Raw genomic sequence first — 21,518 nt, forward strand, 5'->3', positions numbered from 1 at the left:
AAAGAACTTAGTTTGACATTTAGTCAATCAACAAGTGTTTATTGTCCATCTTCTATGTGTTAAATTCATCCTAAACACCAGTGGGAATCCATTTTGTTTTTAATGACGTGGTTAATTGTATTCATGGTGGTAATCAATTTCATTTGTCCATTCCCTCCTTTACACAGCCTGTAGAGCCTACAAAATGGGGAAAAAGAATTATGACAATAGAAAATCCCCTTCTCTCACAGACATTGGAAATAGTTACTAGAGATAAAATGATGAAAAACAGAAGAAATAACTGCCACTTTACATATTCTATGATGCTTTAAAGCTTGCATTTCTTTATCTCACATTGTCTTTAGACAACCCTATCAAGTAGAACCTTTATCCATCTACTTTTCACTCCAAGCCAATGTTGAAGTTTCCAGGAAATGTAAGGCTGTAATGAGCTAACATATGCAAGGACCCTCACATGCCTGGTACATAGTGCTCCACAAGAGATAGCCACTACAATAAAGAGTAGGAGCCAGACAAATTGAAAAGTAGGGCAGACTCTGCCTTTTGTTGTCATCGCTCTTTCTTCTGTGGTTGCCTTCCTTCCTCCATCTCTCTGCATCTCAATATGTCTAATTTTTTTAGCCTCTGGGTACCTAAGGCCCCCTAGGTCCTGCCCCACTAGCTTTCAACTTCTGCTCTCACCTTTCCAATTAAAAGCATCAATCCCGTGTTTCTTTCCTTCAGGTCTCTGATATAATATGACAATGGTTGGTACTGCATCCCCAAAGGATTGTTTCAGAACCACAGAAGAGTCTTTGAAATAGGGAATTTCTGTCTTCTTGCAAACTGAATGGTATAAATGTAAGTTACAATTATTAAGGTGTTCAGGAAAGGTTGGATTCTCTCTGGGGCTTCCTGATTGTACCTCATAAAAAGGTGATTGCCTGCTTTGTTGTCCCAAAGAACTTGCCATGGGATATTCATTTAGCTGATCCAAGGAAGAAAATCCGTACTCCCTCGACTTGCAGAAATATGTATTGAAGTTTCAGAGAAAGAGAAGAGCTTGCCCTTGAGAGTTAACCATTGACATATGGAATACACTTTAAGTTTCTTCAAATAAAGGAAGTAGCTTTTAGCCTCTTCCACAGAAAACTCCATCTCTTAGCCTGGCACCAGAGCAAATTTCCTAGGCTGAATGGATAATTGTTAGAGCTACATGGTAGATCCTTGGGTGAACGTTTATATACTACTCCCTACAAGGACTATGTGGTGTGTATTGTAGGCTGGCTGGTGCTACAGTGAGGAGGGTTGTGGTGGTGTGTGTGCTCGTATGCACTTGTCAGAGGCAGAAAGAAGAGCAAGATGGTGGGATAAATCAGTTAGCTCATTATGTCCTATCGGTTATAGAGCTCAACAATTTATCTCCAACAAAACCAGAAAAAACAAAAAGCAACTCTATTCTGTTGGATCTTATTACAACCATTTTCAGCCAAATAGTGCTTGTTTCACTTTGATTTTACAGGAAATAAACTCAGCATCCCATAGAGTTGGATGATTGTGAAGTGCTACTGTGATAAGAATTAACCATCTGCTGAATATCTAAGCAAGAATTATTGTTGTCTAGATTCAAAGACAGAGCTTCCTGTGGATTCAGATGATTTCAGAAAAATTTTTATGATGAGAATTAACTCTAAATCAGCCATCTGCTGATGCTCCTGGATCCAAATTAGAGTTGCCTCAGCCACATTAATTAAACACCTCTGAGTAGAAGGAATCCTTGTAAGATATCAGCACTGACTGCACGTGTGCTCTGAGTGCTTCGTAGTTTGTGTTTTTACCTTACGTGAGTTGTGGTTTGTCAGCAGTTATATATCAATGACGGGAAAAGACAAAATGATTGTTTATGGATGATCCAATTTTGCATGGAGAAAATCTGAAATGATTAATTAAAAGTTTAGAATAAAATGGTTAGATACATTAAAATCAGCATGAAAAATTGTGATGAGGAAAATAGTGCAGACCTGGCTCAGCCACGAGGAAGATCTTAGTGGAAGGACACTGTCAGCCAATGCTGAGAGGTAGCCTGTCAGGTAAGCTCCCTGAGAAGCTCTCAAGGCTTTTGGGAAAATCCATAAGCAGTTAAATCCTTTCCTTTGATAACCCCTCATTAACCTACTTAAGAACAGACTGTCCATACTGGCTTCTTTGCTAGACATGAGCTAACAATTTACCTAGAAAATGTACAAGCAAGATTCACTCTCCCAGACTGTCTTTAGTTTTTTTCTCCCCTTTCTCCTATAAATTTTGCTTTTTGCTTTCTTTCCTTGACAACAGTCTATTGCTTGTTCTTCCTTATATGACGAAATGTGTGTGCATACAACAAACCAAATATTATGCCATATCAATAATGACTACAATCACTTGGAAGACATAATTTTTAAAAAAGATCACATTGTTAAAATGAATCAATCAAAATTTAAACCCGTCCACCTGGTATTAGTTTTAAAAGAGGTTTTTTTTTTCCCCCCTTAATGTACGTGGCTGTGTTTTTATTGCTATGTAACAAACGACCCCAAAACTTAGTGACTGAAAACAACCACTGTTTAATTTGTTCATGAGTCTGTGGGTTGGCTGGGACTCAGCTGGGTGGTTCTTCTGCTGGGGGTCACTCATGCTGTGGCAATCAGGTGGTGGGTGGGCCCGGCACATTCAAGATGGCTACATTCATAAGTCTTGAACCTTGGTGAGGACAGCTGAAAGGCTTGAACCTCTCTCTCTTTCCAAGTCACTTTCTCTCTATGACTAACTTGGACTTCTTCACATGATGAAAAAGCCTTCATGTGCAATCACTTATCAATTCCTCTGCATGCATCATGCTTGCTACTATCTCGTTGGCCAAAGTCAGTGTGGGTAGAATTTATACAAGGGTGTAAATAAGGAAGGCATAATTTTTCTTTTTTTTTTGAGGACTACCAAAGTAAAAGTTTACCACAACAGCTCTCTGCTCTTCCTTCAGGGGCATCACTATATTCTGTAATTGCTAGCGTATTATTAGACTGTAAGTGCTGTGAGTTACAATCTTAAGTATCCTCGGAGCCTAGTGCAGTACCTGATCAGTGCACAAATAATTCATTGAATGAATGAATGAAGGAATGAACACATTGAGTAATGGATTCCATTTATTACTGGGAGAACTAAAGAGGAAGCCATGTGATACCAACTTTTACCCTGATTTCCCTAATTTCTATACTGCATCCCTCCTGTGCCAGGTGTGAAGTGTTGAAACATACAGAAAGAAGTGCCTTCAGCTAAGCTCTGTCTGCTTTTGTTACAGCTTTACAAGTCTCTGGGTCGTGTCTCTCCTCACTGCTTTTAGGGAACATTTGAGTCCCGCAAGCTATTTGGTGCAGAGTGGTTTTGTGTAGCAATTTTTTTTAATGAGATAGGTTTGACAAAGAAGTCTAACAGTAGCCCCAGACTTTGTGCATGAACTTGAATAGTTAGAGGAGGAAAGCAGGGAGGGTGGTGTGGCCCAGGATGAGGCTGGCTGGAGACAATGCAGCACAACCACTCGCAGAAGATAAAATATTTCTTACAAGATGTGATTGTACTCAGAAGAGCCTGGTGAGCCCCGATAAGCAAACTCTCAAGTATATCATTCAGTTCTTTTGGAAATCAGCTATGGTTTAGTTAAAAAGATGTACAGCCCAGGTTTGAACATTAGCTTTGAAATTTCCTTATTTGCCCTTGTGATATACACTGACATTTTTCTTGTCGTGCTGGTGAAATAAGAGGGTGAGGACAAGCCAGCAGGTTTCATTCACTGTGCTCCTTGCACCTAGATCCCAGGGAGACTTCCAAGGGGGTGAGGGGGCTCCCTGACTTCAACCAGATCACCTCTGCTTTCTTCTCTCTTACATATATTTGTACGTTCTGTGTAAGACCTTATTTGAACAAAGGGTTCTGCTGCTAAAAAATATTATTTAAAAAATCTTTTCATCTCTGGAATTTTGTGGCTCTTCTCAAAATCCACAGGCTCCTTTGAATGTTCGGTGATAGAGTTTCATTTTATCTTTCTTTCTTGGAAGAGAAAAAATATGTAAATAAATCATGTTAGGAAAGCAATCCCTGGCTTTGATGCTGTTTTGTGTTTATTTTGCCATCCATAGCAGTGGTTAACTGGGTGTCCGGAATGCCAGTTGCCTTATGGTCTCAAAGATGGAAGAACAGTTTGCAAACATCCCTGTGTAAGCCCTGTGATAGTTGCTGTCCAAATTGTTACTAATGTCAGAGCCGGTGGAGTCTGAAGACGAATGCAATATATATTTTGTATTTTCACATATTCTTCACTTCCCAACATTTTGGTTTTCTGGGCTTATCTTTGGTGTTGGAAGGGCAGTGTTCTGAAGTATATCCCACTTGCTGATTGCCAGACGTGCTTTCAAGTATTCAATCAACATTGAATCAGCACATGCTATGTGCTGGGCACTGCTGTAGGCACGGGGGACCCAGCTGTGAATAGGACAGAGCCCCTGCCCTCCTAGATTTACAACCTGCATGCATGGGTAGGAGAGGGAGGCAAACAATAAGTAAATATATCAGATTCTTTCAGATAGTGGTAAGTGCTAGAAAGAAAAGGAACAGCGAAACAAAGGCAAGAGAATGAAAGATATGGTTGTAGAGTCACCAGTGGTGACTCTCTGAAGAGGTGGTATTTTAGCAGAAAAATGAGAATGAATCAGCCACTTGAAGAGCTGGGGGCATGGAAGGGGGTTGAGGGAAGGGAGAGAATGTTCTAGAAAGGGAGAACAAGTGCAAAACCTGGAGACAGGACAGGTTATATTTTTAAGAGACAGAAAGAAGGCCAGGATGACTGAAGAGTATTGAAGGAGGGGAAGGATCATAGGCGATGAAGTTGGAGGGAGGTCAGAGCGTGTAGGGCCTGGAAAGACTTGGAAAGGAGTTTGGATTTTATTCCAAACACAATGAAATTGACAGGCTGGTTGGTGGCTGAATAAAGAATGCCTCTATGTCCTTGTCCTATTTTACCTTCTTACTAGCACCCATCATAATCTAGAATTAACTTACCCATTTATGTGTTTACCTGTTTGTTGCTGTCTCTCCTACCCCACACGAAAAGGAAGTAAACTCCTCGTGTGAAGATTTTGCCTATTTTGTTCACTGCTGCACACCCAAGTGTCTAGAACAGTGCCTGGCACACCATAGGTGCTAAAAGTCATTTGTGGAATGAATGAGTGAATTGTGCTTGTTCATTTAGATAGCTAAGGGGCATCCATGATATATGAGAGGGTGACAAAGTAGGAACTAGTAAGATAGCTGGTAACCCTTTTCTAGACGTTCCCTGCAAACCCCTAGCCCATCCCCACATTATATACGGGTATGATGTGATTACAGTGAATTTTAAGTCCACCCCTGGAGTGCGGGGAGGTATGTATATTTTATATATATCTCACCTCGAAGTGTGATGAAGGATGGGGAGAGCAGATATTTGAAGCTGGACAGGCCTGAGTCCACATGTCCGCATTCCTCTTCTGGCTCTTGCCTGCTGTATAATTTTGAGTAAGTTATGTTAAAACCACCACCCGGACCTCATGACTTTCTCGTGAGTGTCCCCTATGAGGCAGTTGCCCTCTTCTGTGCTTCCCTTCCCAACGTGGGAAGAAAGGGCCTGCCCTGGTGATGGGAAAGGTTATCTGCCGATTACAGGCACAGGAGGCAGCTATAGGATGGTGCGGCTGTGTTTGGCACCTGCTGAAACGCCCAGCTTCGTGCTACTTGCTGCTCCCTGAGCCACGGCCCCGCATCCATGAGAGCACCCTAGGGAGGGGGATCCAGAGCCTCAGAACCTGTGGGTTCTGCTTCCTGAAAACACAAAACCGGGGATCATGATGATAACACATCCAGCGAGTGCTTGCTAGGTACCAGGCACTGTTCTAAACATTACTCACGTCGACTAACTCAATTATTTCTCGTGAGAATCTACTTCTTACTTTACAGGTGAGGGAACTAAATTACAAGTGTTAAATAACTCATCCTGGGGCACATGAGTAATGAGTGGCAGAGCTGGGATTTGAACCCGGGTAGTTTGGCTCCACAGCCTGAGCTCTTAACCACCTCCCTGTGGTATGAGAGGTGGTCTAACAAGCTGGAGAGGTAAAGAATCTGCATCCATGCAGTAGCGTCCCCTCTGCGTACCCACACCACAGGGCCCGCCATTGGGCCAGGCTTCTAGTCAAACACACCTGTGTCCCATGGTCTAGTGGCTGCAGAATGTCCCCAATCTATGACGCGCTGTGTTTACATTCTTCTTCTAGGTAAAGGAAAACACATGGTTTCTGATGACTGGTATCTGCCCCAGTTCTCCTCCTTCCTCCTCTGCATGCCGGCAGGGGCGCCTTCCTTCTCAGAACACCTGTGCTGCCACCACATACCAGCTTCTAGTCAGTTCCTGTCTTATTTCATCTCCCGCATAAGTTGTATTCTGCCACGCGCGCGCACACACACACACACACACACACACACACACACAGTGTCTAGCACACAGTAGGTGCCTAATGAATGCTCAATGAATAGGGGTAAAAAAGATAATTTCAGACAATGAGGAAGGACCATTTTAGAAATTGAGCTCCTGCCTCCTGCAAGTCCGGGAGCTACGCCAGGTGAGAGAGCTGACGTTATGCCATTGGCATAAATGGGGAACCATTTTAAAGTGCAGTGGCAAATTTAAACACGAAAGCATGAGGAATATTTTTATTACTGCACCTTGCCAAATGGAACTGAAGCAGATTTTGATATAAAAATTGACAGGAAGCAAAAGCGGAATGGATAAAAATAGAAAAGAAATTACCAAGCCTTGAAAGGAAGTACACAAGATGAAAATGGAATTAGGTCTACCTTGACTAGAGGATATTATATTTTTTTTAAATGAATAAATTGGCAGTAAATTAACATGCAGCACATCTACAATCTGTCTCTAGGGGATAACAAAAGATATTTTTATTATCTCAATGCAGAATTTTGGTTGATTTTCGTTCCCATCGGTTCCTGAAATGAGAGGTTTAGTTTTATATAGAACTAAGTGTTATGCTTTGCCTGATTGCTTGCGTGTACACGGAGGAGTTTGTGTTGTGTTTCTCTCTAAATCCTCCTGGATACGAGTATTTTCTTGGATGGAATTTTCCGTGAAGTTGATGGTGTGTGATTACCTGGGGGTTGGGGTGTGTGTTTGCCAGTGATGTCTGAGGGTGTGGAAGATGGAACATTCTAGAGTTGAAATCCTTAGAAGTCTGATATGGCAAAAGCAGAATCCAGTAGGGAACAGAGCCCTGGAGCCTCTTTCCTGAAGCTCTGTGCGGTAGCTCCGTGACCTTGGGTAAACCACCTCCTCTCTGGGTCTCAGTTTCACTAATTACAAAATGGAGAGGATCATTCCTACTTTTCCTATCTCATTAACGAGGATCAAATGAGATAATGGACATGAAAGTACTTTGAGAGTCTCAGTATGATGCTAATGCAAGGAATTGTTATAATTTTTTTCTAAGCAATGAAATTATTTGTGTAACTCTAAAATGGCAAATTTTTTTTTGAAGAGTAGAGGAGAAGCAGTACATAATAATTCCTTTTATTTATGTAATATTTTGTAAATAGAAGAGTCCACAATCTATATTCACTACCAGATTTTCCCAATAATCCTCAAAGATAAGCAGCTCTTTGGGCAGATGGAGAAAGGCTGGATGAATTGCACAGGGTCTCCCAGCTCTCGAATGGGGGAGGTGGCACGAGCCCACGTGTCCCACAGTGGCCCACACAGCATCATGCTGGAGTTCCCTCCATTCTTCATGGCTGTGTGTGTGTAAATAATGTTTTCTGATTAATAAGGGCCCCGAAAAATGGAATTCTTCATCTCAAGCTTTCCTCTCCAAGTCTTACTCTTACGAACATAATGTGTCCGTTTTTTTGAGCCTTGGTGGCATTTATTGAATAAATATGTATTGTACAGACCCCAGCTGGTCTTGGTCTTCAGGAAACTTCTGGTCTCAAGGAGAAGACAGACATGTAAACAGGAAAGTCTATCAAGTGATGAATGAGATGGTGTCTGTGGGGCACCCAAGAGGGGTCCTGCTTCCCACTCTTTGGGGGACAGAAGAGGCCTCCAGGATGAATTGATGTCGCCAGCGAGACCCAAGGATGAGCAGGAGTTGGGTGGCTCAAAGAGGAAAAGGTGTCAGGCAGAGGCAGTGGCAGTTTCAAAGGCCGGAAGAAAAAGCAGGATGTTTGGGAGACAAAAAGCATTCCTGAAAGGCGGGGCCTAGAGTGTGGAATTAGGGCGCCAGGATGGGGAGCAGGGTAGCTGCTGGTGAGAAACAAAGCTGATGATACAAGTGGGTGTCTTGGGGATCTCAGTCAGTTTTATCAGGACAGTGACATGATCAGATTTACCCGAAGGAAAGATTACTCTGGAAGTGCAGGAAGAATGGTGTAGGACAGATTCAGTGAGCAAACAGGGAGTCTAGGCAAGAAAGTGTGGCCTGGACTAGGGTGACGGCAGTGGCATGGGGGAATCCGGGACAGGTGGAGGCGCTAGACTAGACGATTGCATGCAGAGCGTGAGGCAGAGTGGGAAGCAAAGCACTGCACCCCGACCTACTGCCCACACGTGGGGAGCATTCGCATATTTAAAAACATCTCAAAAATTGATTGATTTTTTTCATCAGATGTGACAATTGCATGGAGCTACGTTCCCCTGGAGCCACTAACTTTTTTCCCACCTAAGCCAGGGAGCAAAACATGTGAGTGGGGCCGTGATTGTCTTTGCCTCCCCTCCTTCCCCCGAGGGAGATGAATTCAGCACTATGTTCCCTTTTCTACTCTTTCAGCTGCCATATTTCTCCTCCCTTACATCCTCTCAGTTCTTACGCTGCAGGAATTTTAATCAAAGCACTATTGACTAATTCTGTTCCCACTGGAAAGAGAATTTACACTAAAAAAATCTGAAAAGGCACAAAAGCATATGTGCATGCAAAGATTTGACCATGAATGTTCACAGAGAAGTATCATTCAGAACTAGAAACTATTCAAATGTCCGTCAGCAGGTGAATGGATAAATAAAATGAGCTGTGTCCATGCAATAAAAAGGAATGAACTCCTGACACATGCTACCACATGGAGAAATCTTTAAAACAGTATGCTAAGTGAAAGAGACCAGACATAAAAGACCAAATATTGCATGATTCTCTGTATATGAAATGTCCAGAAAAGGCAAATCTGTAAAGATAGAAAGTAGGTCAGTGGTTGCCTGGGGCTGGGGGCGGGAGTGAGGATAGACTGCAAATGTATGTGAAGGATCCTTTGGGGGTGATGAAAATGTTCTAACACTGCCATATGGTGATATATGCACAACTCTAAATTTACTAGAAAAATCATTGAATGCAAATTGCCTCAATAAAAGCTATAAAAAAGAAGAAAGAGGGGAAGAAAAAGGAAGGAAGGAAGGAAAAGGAAGGAAAGAAGGAAGCTGAAGGAAAGGATGACAGTATAGACGTGCATTTGAAAGGGCCAGTTATTACAAGGCCATATCGGAGAGGAGAGGCTGAAGCAATATTTGACTTTCTCACAGGCACGAGGAAGAAGCCAGGGGTCTAGGCTGGCTTCAGAGCACTTGTAGGAACAAGGTTAGTTTTCAAGGGTGTGGCAAGTTCTGGTCCTGAAGCTGGAGGACCATGGGGACAGCCTGTCCTAATACAGCGGCCGGGGGTGTCCCTGAAATGGCAGGTAACGAGCTGTGGACCCCAAGGTGCCTCACCCTGGGCTGGACTCAGGGGCGGTTCTAGTCCCTGGGGACAGGTACTGTCAAGTGCAAGGCACAGCCCTGGCTCAGAGTTCCTTTAAAGCGGAGACCAGACTCAGCTGAAGAAGAGCGACCAAGGCAGAATTCAGCTGCAAGAACTGAAATATCTGGGGACGGCTGGACTCTGGGAGGTCATCAGAGCAGCTGCCCAGAATCAGGGCATCAGAGACCCTCATCAGCTCTGGCCGGGGGGCGGGGGGGAAGGAAGGTGTGGCTGGGCAGGGAAAGAAGGCAGGTGCCGGGGACCAGGATCAGGACACAAGGGCTTAGTCTGACGTCAGTGACCCTGCGGGACCCAGACCAAGGCTGGAGCCCTTCGTGCCCTGCCCCAGTCTGGGCCCGGCTAGGAGTCCTAGATGTGCATAATTCAAAACACAAAGAATAATAAACCTTGTGATAAGTGGGTGAAGGGCCGACAGAATTCTGACTTTTTTCTATGATGACCATGTTAGTGCTTTTTAAAAAATATATCAACTGTGTTTCTAACTTCTCCCAACCCCGCATTCCTATTCCTTGCCTGTTTTGCTTCATCTCCTCCTAATACACTATATAATATGTTTATGTATTTTGTTTATTCTCTGTCTCCCATCATTAAAATCGAATGGTGTAAATTCACTGCTGTGTCCCCAGCAACTAGGGCCAAGCCTGGCAAAGCAGCGCTCCATAAATATTTGTTGAATGGATTAATTGAACATAAAATTCTCTTCCTCCTTTTGTATCTCTGTTTTGCAGATAGAAGTGTCCTGTAGGCTGCTGGCTGGATAATCCAGCATGGCCTCAGGTCACAGTGGGTTCTGGGCATGGGTGGCAGGGCCCATCTGAGCCAGGGGTGGGAGCTCCGATGGGTGCTGGTGGGGGAGGTGAGGGGTGCGGCGTGGGCTCAGGCCAAGGCTGGGAAATATTAATGGTGGGATTTCAGTATCTGTGACAGGCTGGTGGGGACTGTGGATCGGGCACTGTTCTGTCCTCTTCAAATTGTACCCTGCAGGCAGCTGCTTAGTGTGCCTGCTGGGGTTGAGGCCAAAAACCTGGTTTTATTTTGTCATTGGCACTGCCATGGTTTGGATATGGTTTGTTTGTTCCTACCACATTCTTGTTGACATTTAGTCCCCTCTCATCGGTATTGGGAGGTGGGTCCTAGTGGGAGGTGTTTGGGTCATGGGGGCAGATCCCTCGTGAATGGCTCGGTGCTGTCCTTGTGGTAGTGAGTTCTTGCTCTCAGGAGATTGGATTACTTCTTGTATGAATGGATTAGTTCCTAAAAGAGGGGGTTGTTATAAAGCCAAGACACCCTTGTTTTGTCCCTCCGCACATGTCCACGTCTGCTTTGACCATCTCTACCACATTCTGACCTAGTGCGTGGGCCTCACCAGAAGCCTGGCAAACGCTAGAGCCCCCATCTCATACTTTCCAGCCTGCAGAACCCTGAACTAAATAAATCTCTTTTTGTTTTTTTAAATAAATCCCCCAGTCTCAGGTGTTTTGTGCAACACAAAGTGGACTAAGATAGCAGCCCTTTGAGACTCAGGGGGCAGGTCCCCACCTTCAGCAAACCAGCCTGGGGACACCACAGAAGCTGTCTGCAAGGACAGAGAATGTCCGGTTAGGATATCTCTGGGGTCCACCCTTCCCATTTTAGATAATAATAATATTAATAACAACAATAAAAAGAGGATATATGGTGAGATGCCGTTTCCCTGTTCAGGTGTTTTAAGGAAAAAGAAAGTCTGATTCAATGGAAGTCCCACAGTAATTCCGAAAGGCCAGGCCAAGAGCTGGCTTCTGTGACATGTGTCACGATGTCTACTCCAGACAGCCTCTACCCAAGTTTTGGTAACATTCCTCACATTTCCGATGTGTTTACAACTCCCCGAAGGTTAGCAGTGATTGATTCCTAGTTTTCTTTCAGGTGAATTGAAAACATAGTGATTTCGTACTAAGGGAGGAAAGATTCATTTGTTACTGAAAGAGATACGCTTTGAATCTCTGAGGGCAACAAGGATGAAACCACACACTTTCAAAATGCAGATGCTTTGTTATTCTTAATGGTTTGCAAGCATTCTCAGCCCTGAAATAATTGCTTAGTCTTTTCCAAACTTTCATTTCATTAATTTTTTTTACTGTAGTGTAACATGCGTTCAGAAATAAGCACAAATCCTAAGTGTCCAGCTTGTGAATTTTCATGAAGGGAACACATTTGTGTTGAAGAGTCCAGATTAAGAAACATCATGAAGCCCCCTTGAAACTCCTTCCAGCAGCTCCCCCACCCCACCCCCACCCCTCTCCCCACCTGATAATGGTAGTAGCTTTGCGTTTTTGAACTTTATATGAATGGGGTCATACAGTACATATTCTTTTGTGTCTGGACTCTTTTGCTCAACAGTATATATGTGAAAATAAAATTGTGGACCTGAGGGCAGGGAAGGTGGAGAAGAAAAAAGGGTAGACGTTTAGTTCAAAGGACTGTTAGACCTGGGGTCCAGGCAGGCGATGGCCTTGGGCCCTGCAGCAGGGCCACCAGGGCAGTGAGAAAGACAGGGGTGGGGAGCGTGGGGAGGGTTGGTCAGTGGGTGCTAAGTCACAATTAGATGGGAGGAAGGAGTTCTGGTGTTTTATTGCAATGATGTTTGACAGTAAGGTGTCGCATATTACAAAATGGCTAGAAGAAGAGGCTTTAGAATGTTCTCACCACAAAAAAACGATAAGTGCATGAGGTGACGGATACGTTAACTACCTTGATTTGATCATTATACTATATATATGTGTTGAAGTATCAAATGTTACCCCCATCAATATGTACAATTACTATGTGTCAATTAAAAATCTAAAAAAAATATTTTTAATTTAAAAAATAAAGACTGGAGTGAGGCCTCTCAGATTTGGACCTAGGCTAAGTCCCATACTCTACTATTGCTGAAGTAGATTTCCCAGCTGCACCACACTCCCCGGTGCCGCTTTGATTTTATTTGTAGGCACACCTGTCAGGACTCGCCGAAGGAGTTATTACAAGCGTAGAGAGAAAAAGGGAGGAATCAAGGATGACTCTTTAGGTCTTCACTTGAAAGCTGGGTTGCCGCTATTTCCCGAGTTGGGGGAAGACTGAAGGAGCAATGAGTTTTTTGCGGGGTGTTAATCGAATGCTTTGTTTTGGACAAGTTATATTTGAGATGCTTCTTTTTTTTTTTTTTTTTTGAGACAGAGTCTCGCTCTGTTGCCCGGGCTAGAGTGAGTGCCATTGTGTCAGCCTAGCTCACAGCAACCTCAAACTCCTGGGCTTAAGCGATCCTACTGCCTCAGCCTCCCGAGTAGCTGGGACTATAGGCATGTGCCATCATGCCCGGCTACTTTTTTCTATATATATTTTTAGTTGGCCAGATAATTTCTTTCTATTTTTAGTAGAGACAGGGTCTCGCTCTTGCTCAGGCTGGTCTCGAACTCCTGATCTCGAGCAATCCACCCACCTTGGCCTCCCAGCATGCTAGGATTATAGGTGTGAGCCACCACACCTGGCCTGAGATGTTTCTTAAACAAAGTCCAAGTAGGTCTGGAGTTCTGGGGAATAGCTAAAGCCTGAGTTAAAAATATAGGAACCCCTAGCACGCAGATGGCTTTTCACTCTGTGGAGGAACATCGTGACGTCGCTTGGTTAGACTGCAGAGTGACATGAATGTAATGTGGCATCTCGCAATTTAAAAATTTTCCTTCCTGTTCTTTCCCATTTTCTCCTCACAACCTGTGCTCGGGTCAGCTCAGACTCCAGGCCCACATCTGCCTCTTGGGTCCCTCTCCTCCCCCCACCCCTGCCCTTAGTTGGCATCACAAAAGCCCAAATGTTTGAGGCGACTGGGGAAGGCAGAAAAGGCAGGTAGCAGGGTGCTGGGGCTGGCTGTTGGGAAATTCTTTTTGACCACACAAGGCAGAAGAAACAGTACACAAGCCAATTAGTACTTGTGCACGTACTAATACTTTTGGGCCTATCACACGTTTATAGTGGTTATTCAGAAAGAGTCGTCGCTGGAATTTTCTTCAAAGCAAGAAATTTCTCTCTGTGTTCCTAGAGAATTCTATTGTGTAAACCAGATAGCTTGACAAAATATATTTGTTGAATAAATTTCCTCTTAACTAAAAGGGTTATATCACTTATCCATATATTTATTCAATACTTAGCAATTTAGTGGCAGTGGGGTAAATGTTGACTGGGCCAGTACAGTGTGTGTGTGTTGCATGTGTGTATCTGTGTGTAACTTAAGCACTCATAAGTAGACTCCTACATCGTGGAAGCAGTGGTATTTGGAAGTAGAAAAAGAATCATTTTAGATTAAACCCTCTCTTCATTGTTTAAGCATTGGCACCCAGTGCTGGAAAGTACTTGTTTTTCAACCCAAGATAGGATGCTGGAATGACGCCCTGGCAATCCCTGGTGACTAAACTGAAGAGCAAACATGTGCCTTCCCCCTCAGATATTTTTGGCAATCAATTCACTTATACCCAACCTCTAACAGATGTAGCACTTGGGGGAAAAAATAACTCTTCCTTCATGGCTTGATTCCTCATCTTCTCATAATTAAACCACAAACAAAATAAAAGATGAAATGAAATATACATCATTGCCTTAAGAAGAAATAGAAATGCAAATGAAACGGCTGGATCTGCAGATTGACAGACTCCCCGGGAGTCCGCATCTGGGACTTGGAGGGCTTCCAGCTCCTTCGTTTGTTCATTTCCTTCCCCCTTCCTCCCTCCTCTTTCAATCTCTCTGCTTTGCCCTGACTTGAGTCCCTCGTTCTTTCCCATCCCTGCCTGGGTGGCTGTGTCTTCCCTCTTGTACAACTAGTGTTTTCACATTTCCTTAAGACAGTAATGTGAAATAAGATCAAGTTGTAAAAGGAAATTACATATTCTGCTAGCAAAATAACAGACTGGCGAGTCGATGAGGGGCTAAGCAAGTTGATTTATGAAAATTAGGATATGGATAAGGTCGCTGCCTTTCTTTCAGAAAACATACAAATGCATGTTCCTAACCTTTTGGATTCCAGAGGCCCAAAGACATAAGACAGGCTGAAATAGGATAGGTTTTACTCACAGATGGGGACCAAACGACACAGGCCCTAAAATAAGTTTCCCACTTCCTCTGACTCAGGCACTGAAATTTCCACTTGAGAACAATTTTAGTAATGCTTTCTACTTTATTCACATTGTTGGTTCCATTATTGTAAATATATTATTAAACTACATGTTTGTATACCTTTGTGTGGCTCATTACTGCTTGTGAAGTGCCCTCCTCATGGGGGACACCCTGAGCTAAAGCTCTATAGCACTGTCTTGCCTGGTTCCCATAGCAACCCTGGGAGGGAGGCACTGTTATGCCCATTTAACAGATGAGGCAACTGAGTCTCAGAGAAAACTTGTCTAAGTCCAGCCTCTTACACGTGGTGGAACTAGGAGGTCTGAGTGGACCCTCCTTGCATTCTAACTCAGTTGGAGTTTGACTATTTTAGGGACTTGTTGAAGGTTCCTGTATGCAGATGGGAGTAGGGAGGAAAGAAAATTGATACAATTTGCTGGAAGCTGGCTTGGGACAAACAGTTACCCTCCTTTCAAACAGGGTGACAGACACTATCAGGGCTCCTCACCACACCTCAGGAAACCCACATCCCTTGAACCCTCGCTGGCTTCAGCCCTCAAGTCTGGTTAACCCCAGGTGGTGTCATGGCTGACTCCCGGGCCCCCTGGGTTCTGGCTGGGAGCACCCACTGCCAGTGTGTGGGTGTATGGGGGCAGGGAGCGGGTGCCACGTGGGGACATATTGGTGGACCTGCAGCAGAGGATATTGGCTCAGCACCAGCCTGATCATAAAAGATCTGCAGTTGTCTCTCTGTCAGGAACCCCAAATGTGAGGGGCAGTGGCCCAGCATCCCCTCTTCTCATCCTTCTCCCTCCCTCAAGGCTCCCGTGCCCAGGATCTCTGATGCTCTCCCTTGTCAGAACCTGCTTGTAGGATCTTTGGATTAAAGAACAGAGGATAGCTTTGAGCTTTGTTCTGCCCCAAAGTTTTCTCCCCCCCCCCACCGTTCGTTCGTTCGTTCGTTCGTTCGTTCGTTCCTTCCTTCCTTCCTTCCTTCCTTCCTTCCTTCCTTCCTTCCTTCTGCCTTCCTCTTCCTCCTCCTTTTTTTTCTCTCTCTCTTTCCTGTGTTGAAAAAATTAATTGGGAAGCCATTAGGCTGAGATGGCCTCAGTACCCTGGGTTCCTACATAAGTAAACCACAGCCCAATTCAATGAAGAGTAACGGGAAACTTAAGCTTAACCAATCAGAAACTGTCAAACCAAACTCTAACTAGAACTTTCCACTACACCTCAAAAAGTTTCCCGTCTCACCCCCTAGGTGGAGCGCAAACTGCTCTTGGTCTGGTGCTGCCTGATTTGTGACTCTTGAATGCTCAAATAAACTCATTAAAATTTTAATGTGCCTAAGTTTATCTTTTAACACTGGTATATTTTCTTGATTATAAGATCTATCTCCTGTGTAAGCCATTTGTAAGAATCCTTACAGAGAAATGTTTTCTCACAATGACCATGACTTTAATATAATCTGATATGTAATAAAATTTGAACCCAGAAAGGAATTTCCCACAATGACTGTATTTCTTGAGGTATCTCCTTGCTGTGGATTTTGTGGTATTCGCTGCAATATATACTAGGGCCTGGATTTATATCCCAGATCACATGTGGATTTGCCCATGTGACCGAAGTCTTCCCTTCACTTGTTGCATGTTCACCATGATCTGCCCTAAGGTTAATGTGACTGCCACCTTCTTCATAGGGACAAGCTCTCTTCACTGTCTGATCCTTTATGTTGATGAGTAAGGTGTGATTTATAATTCATTTTTTCCCATTCAACACATTTAAATGATTTCTCCATGGGGTAAGAATTCTCTGATGTCCAATAAAGTGAGGGTTCTGCCTGAAGGATCTTCCACAGTGATCACATTTAAATGTTTTCTCCCTAGTTTATAGTTTTCAATGCTGAGTAAGGACTGAGCTCTTATAAAAGCTTTCCCACACTCAGACACAAACAGGTATGTATTCTCATTTGCATTTTATGGTGGGATTTTTTTCTGGCATGACTTTCCACACTCATTACACATTACACAAATAAGATTTCTTCACTTTTCCAAATTTGGATATTTTCTTATAGTTGGGGATCCACATTTTAAATTCTTATAGGGTTCTCCTTCCAGAATGCTGACACTTTTCTCTGATTTCTTGTTTTATGTACTCTCTCTCTGGGGGGTCTTTTCCTTGCTTGGTTTTCACTTTAGGGGAAGCAATGCCTGGGGAAGGGGCTTTCTTGCTTGTCCCCTTTGGCTGTCTTTCTCAGTGCCTCCTATCTTCAAGGGACCCTTGGAAGGTTTTGCACAAATTGCACTGCATAGATATGCATGACAAAGCAGATGGCTCCGCTTGGTCGTGGTGTTGTCATCTGACATAGTGGATGGAAAATCCTAAGACATCAAGGCTTGTGTGGGTCAGTATCAGCAACTCTCTCTTCTTAGCACATTGGGAATGCAGGACCCAGAATTCTAGCAATTTAGGAATCACAGCATTTAGGGCAGTTGGAAATGCCAGAGAGACCTAGGTCTTGCAATTCTCCAGCATCATCTCATCTCTGGATAGTTCCTTCTGGGCAGGACTCAGATATGACCTCTCCTCTGAAACCTCAAACTTTAAGGAATCCCAAAACAATTCATCACCACTCTGCAGTGGCCAATTCTTGGATGAGAGGCAACTGTAGCCTGGCTGAGAGGATGCAGCCTTTACTATTTTAATCCTGGACTTTCCCAGAAACCTGGGGAGGACCAGGTGCAGCAATTCACCTGAGTCCTGAAATAACTGGCCTCCTGGCCTCAAGGTATGGGCACTGGGATTGGAGGGAAGATGGGTGCCCAGGGAGGGTATCTGAATCTTAAGGAGGGTTGGAGTTCTAACCAGGGCATTTCAGGCTAGAACCAGCAGGGGGCGGTGTATTTCTTCTGGTAGCAGCACCCTTGAAATTACCTGTTCCTCCTGGGCATGCGCCCAGCTCCAAGTCACAGGTGCAAAGCTGGAGCCCCAGGCTAGTTAGACTAGCGTGGGCCTCTGGCCTATCTCTCATGATTGCTAAAATCATGGGGATATCATTTAATCTCATGGGTCCTCTGGGGCTAGACAACTTCTTCCTGTCTCATGGCATTGCTGGGGAGATAGCAGAAGAGGGAAAATATGTGGAACCGAATTTTGCAGGCGTGTGGGTGCAGATTGGGTGCTTGTAATGCTGATCATACTCTATTTGAATCATTGAGCAGGATCATCTGATGAACATTCTGGCTGATGAGCCTCATGGGGAAATGTAGCCAGGCAGGCTGGAGATGGAAATAGAATGGGCAGGAGAGTGTATACAGTGGCTTTTGGGTAAACTTAATGAGATAATTTCATGATGTATTTTGGTGACTTCTTAGAACAACATCAATGTAAGACATAAAAGGCTCTGTACAATTTTCCATCTCATTGGTTGCAGGTGGGTACACGGGAGCCAAGAGAGAGGTTGGGGGGAATGATCTGTCTTCTCTGTGGGCCATCGCCTGGCTGTAAAACCCTGTGTGTGGAGAGGATGAAGAACCCGATGAGAGGGGAGTGTGAATAAATACCCTGTATCCATTTCCTATAACTGCTGTAGCAAATTACCACAAACTTTGTGGCTCAAAACAGCACAGATTTATTCTTTTACATGCAGTTCTGGAAGCCTGAAGTCCTCAGTCAGTTTCCTTGGGCTAAAGCCAAGGTACCAGCAGGACTGGTTCTTTCTAGAGGCTCTGCGGGGAGAATCCATTTCCTGGCCTTTTCTAACTCCTAGTGGCAGCCTGCATTCCTTGGCTTGTGGCCCCTTCCTCTATCTTCAAAGCACACAGCTCCAATCTCTACTTCCAAAATGACATCTTCTCTGACTCTGACCTCTGTGTCCCTCTTAAAAGGACCCTATGATGACACTGGGCCCATCTGGATAATCCAGGATAATCTCCCCATTGCAAGGCCCTTAATTTAATCACATCTGTGAAGTCCCATTTGCCATGTAAGGCAACATTCATTAGATTCCAGGATTAGGACTCAACATATTTGGAGGCCATTAGTCAGCCTCCCACACAACATGCTCTTTAATCTCTAGCAGAAGAGCGAGAGAAAGAGCTGACTGTGGATTAAGAACAGGATGGAGTCTCCAAAACATACTGAATGTGTTCGAGATGAATTCACTGCCTTTCAGTTTCCTAATGATCAACTTAGCTAATTTTTAAATTTTACTAATATTCAAAAATGTCTTTGTTTTAACAGTTTGAATATCATTTTTCTATTTTTCAATCCTTAGTATTCTTTTGCAAATTCCTCAAATGGTTTATCAGCCTTAATTTTGAACTTACAGCAATTAAAACTTTAAATTCAATTATATTAAATCAAATTAGATTAAAATAGTAAAGGCTTAAGATAAACGGATGAAATTTTAATTGGGGATTTTTGGATCAGAATCAGCAAGTGAAGTTGTTTTTCAATTGAAATTTAAAATTTAAATTCAAAAGCACCTGAAAAATTAGTTATGCCCCAAACAATCCTGTAAAAAATGATGACATTTTAAATTCTAACAAGAACAAATTTGGGATAAAATAAGCCAAGGCAGCAGAAAGGAAGTGAGGATGCCCAGAAGATTATATTATGAAGATTTCTGTGACCAACACCTCAAGCTTGGTATTTACTGACTGTAAACACAAAATTATCACGAAAGAATTTTGTTTTAATGGTTTAAAAAATCCTAAAAAGACTGTTAAAGTGAGAAATGAACTAGAAGCTACAGAAGCAACCATATCACACAGTAAGTTGTAATTATTAAAATGTTAGAAAAATTAGGTTGATCAAGTAACAGAAATTACTAGAATATAAACCTGAATTTGAGAAATTGGCAGAATAATCACAAATAAGCTAAAATGTCAGCAAAACCAAAAAGACATGAAAGAAATCAGTATAAACTAAAAAATTCTTGTGGGAAACAAGCACTGATTTTTTGGTTATGGGATATTTTTTAATTTTTAATTCATTTAAAAAACACTTAAAGACTTCTTTAAATGCTGTTGCAAAGGCAAAAATAAAATCTTGTCAATGACAACTATAGAAATCATCCAAAACTACTAAAACCATTCCATTGGAGACCAATTTCTATACATTTATAAGTAAGATAAGCAAGTTTTTAAATAAAATGGTAAATTTGATGAACTGGTGACTTAACAAAGTGTTTTTTGGCAAACTGGACCTTCAGGTACCTGAGCTTTGGTGGCCTGCCCTGCTCCCCTTGGTGAGGGGGCTTCCAGTGGGGGCCACCAGGCTGCTCGGTTGGAAGTGGAAGAGGAGGTGAGGACCACTCTTGTTTCCTTCTCGCTTCCTGGGCCCTGCTGCTGGTGGATTTGAGTTGGCTGGGGTCTTGCCCTCTGGCGGTCTGGTCTTTTCCTAGCAGAAAACCTCTCGCTCCGTGGTACTCTCCCGTCCCATGCTTGCTTCTGGCATATCTCCAACACTTTGTGCACATGTGACTTACATGTTTATCAACCAGACATTAGGGATCTTGGGTAGGGGCAATGCCTTATCCAACTTTTTCTCTCCAGACCCAGAGCTGCTGCCTGGCACATTATAGTCCATAAAGAGTGGTTATTGAATGAACAGATGGATGTAGGAAAGACTTTTTTTTTTTAATGTGTTCTTTCTCCAGGAGTTTATTCCTGGCCTCTTCCATCTGGGTTCAGTGTCTCTGTGCTTCCCTGGGTTATGACATGTCCCACCTGTTTTCTTGGTCACCTTCGCTTCACTAAATCAGGGCAGCATCTTCGTGGCCCCATCCCCATCTCAGCAGTAGTGCACTCTCAGCACATGGTGGTCCAACTAATTGTTTCATGATCCAAAGTGAGTCCTCAAAGATCACAAGGCAATTCTTGGTACATGGTCCTTCCAACGTGACGTTTCAAACTCCTGTTTTATGTAAAGATGTTCAAGGCTGACTTCTTTCCATTCATCCCAGCTTGTTACTTATTGTCTTTTGGCTGATGGGCAACCGATTTATCCAACAGCTTCTTCAGAATCTACTTCATGCCCTGGTCTTTAGCAATAGAACAAACTCTTTGCTTTGTCAACAAACAGACAGATGCTACGTATGGGTATTGTATTCCAGCAATTTCTTTTATTTCTATTTTCTTTCTAAAAGTAACATTATTGGAAATAACTGTTCCATAATTTTCACTCTTGCTGTATTTCTAACATGAATGGGATTTCCCAGACTATCCTTTGTTGCTGCAATAAACACATTTTTAAAATTTTTAATTGCTTTGTTCATCCATGAATATTTTGTCATTGCTTCATGTTTTCTCATTTCTCTTTTCACAGAAACAAGTTGTTTAACATTTAAAATTTTGTTCTTTCTTTTCCCTTTTGCATTTTCTTTTAATATTTGAAAACCCTATATTGATTCTTGATCAATATGAAGTGACAAAGGAACATGATTTTGTCATAATAGTAGCTGAAAAAGCTGCTGATGTACAACCTGAGTCACATTTATATAAATCAATATGATGACTTCAGGTTTCCATAAATATCTCCTGGACA

The 21,518-nt window shown here is 43.1% G+C and overlaps 1 protein-coding gene across 1 annotated transcript in view; it reads right to left on the minus strand.

Moving 5' to 3' along the window:
* Positions 1 to 110: 110 nt before the first annotated feature.
* PCED1B (PC-esterase domain containing 1B) overlaps positions 111 to 21,518 on the minus strand; it is a 242,515-nt gene continuing 221,107 nt past the window's right edge. The window contains exon 6 of the transcript XR_006735993.1: positions 111 to 177. The gene's annotated coding sequence lies outside the window, so the exon portion shown is untranslated. The remainder of the gene's footprint in view (positions 178 to 21,518) is intronic.

Source organism: Lemur catta, chromosome 6, assembly GCF_020740605.2.
Source record: "Lemur catta isolate mLemCat1 chromosome 6, mLemCat1.pri, whole genome shotgun sequence".
NCBI lineage: Eukaryota > Metazoa > Chordata > Mammalia > Primates > Lemuridae > Lemur > Lemur catta.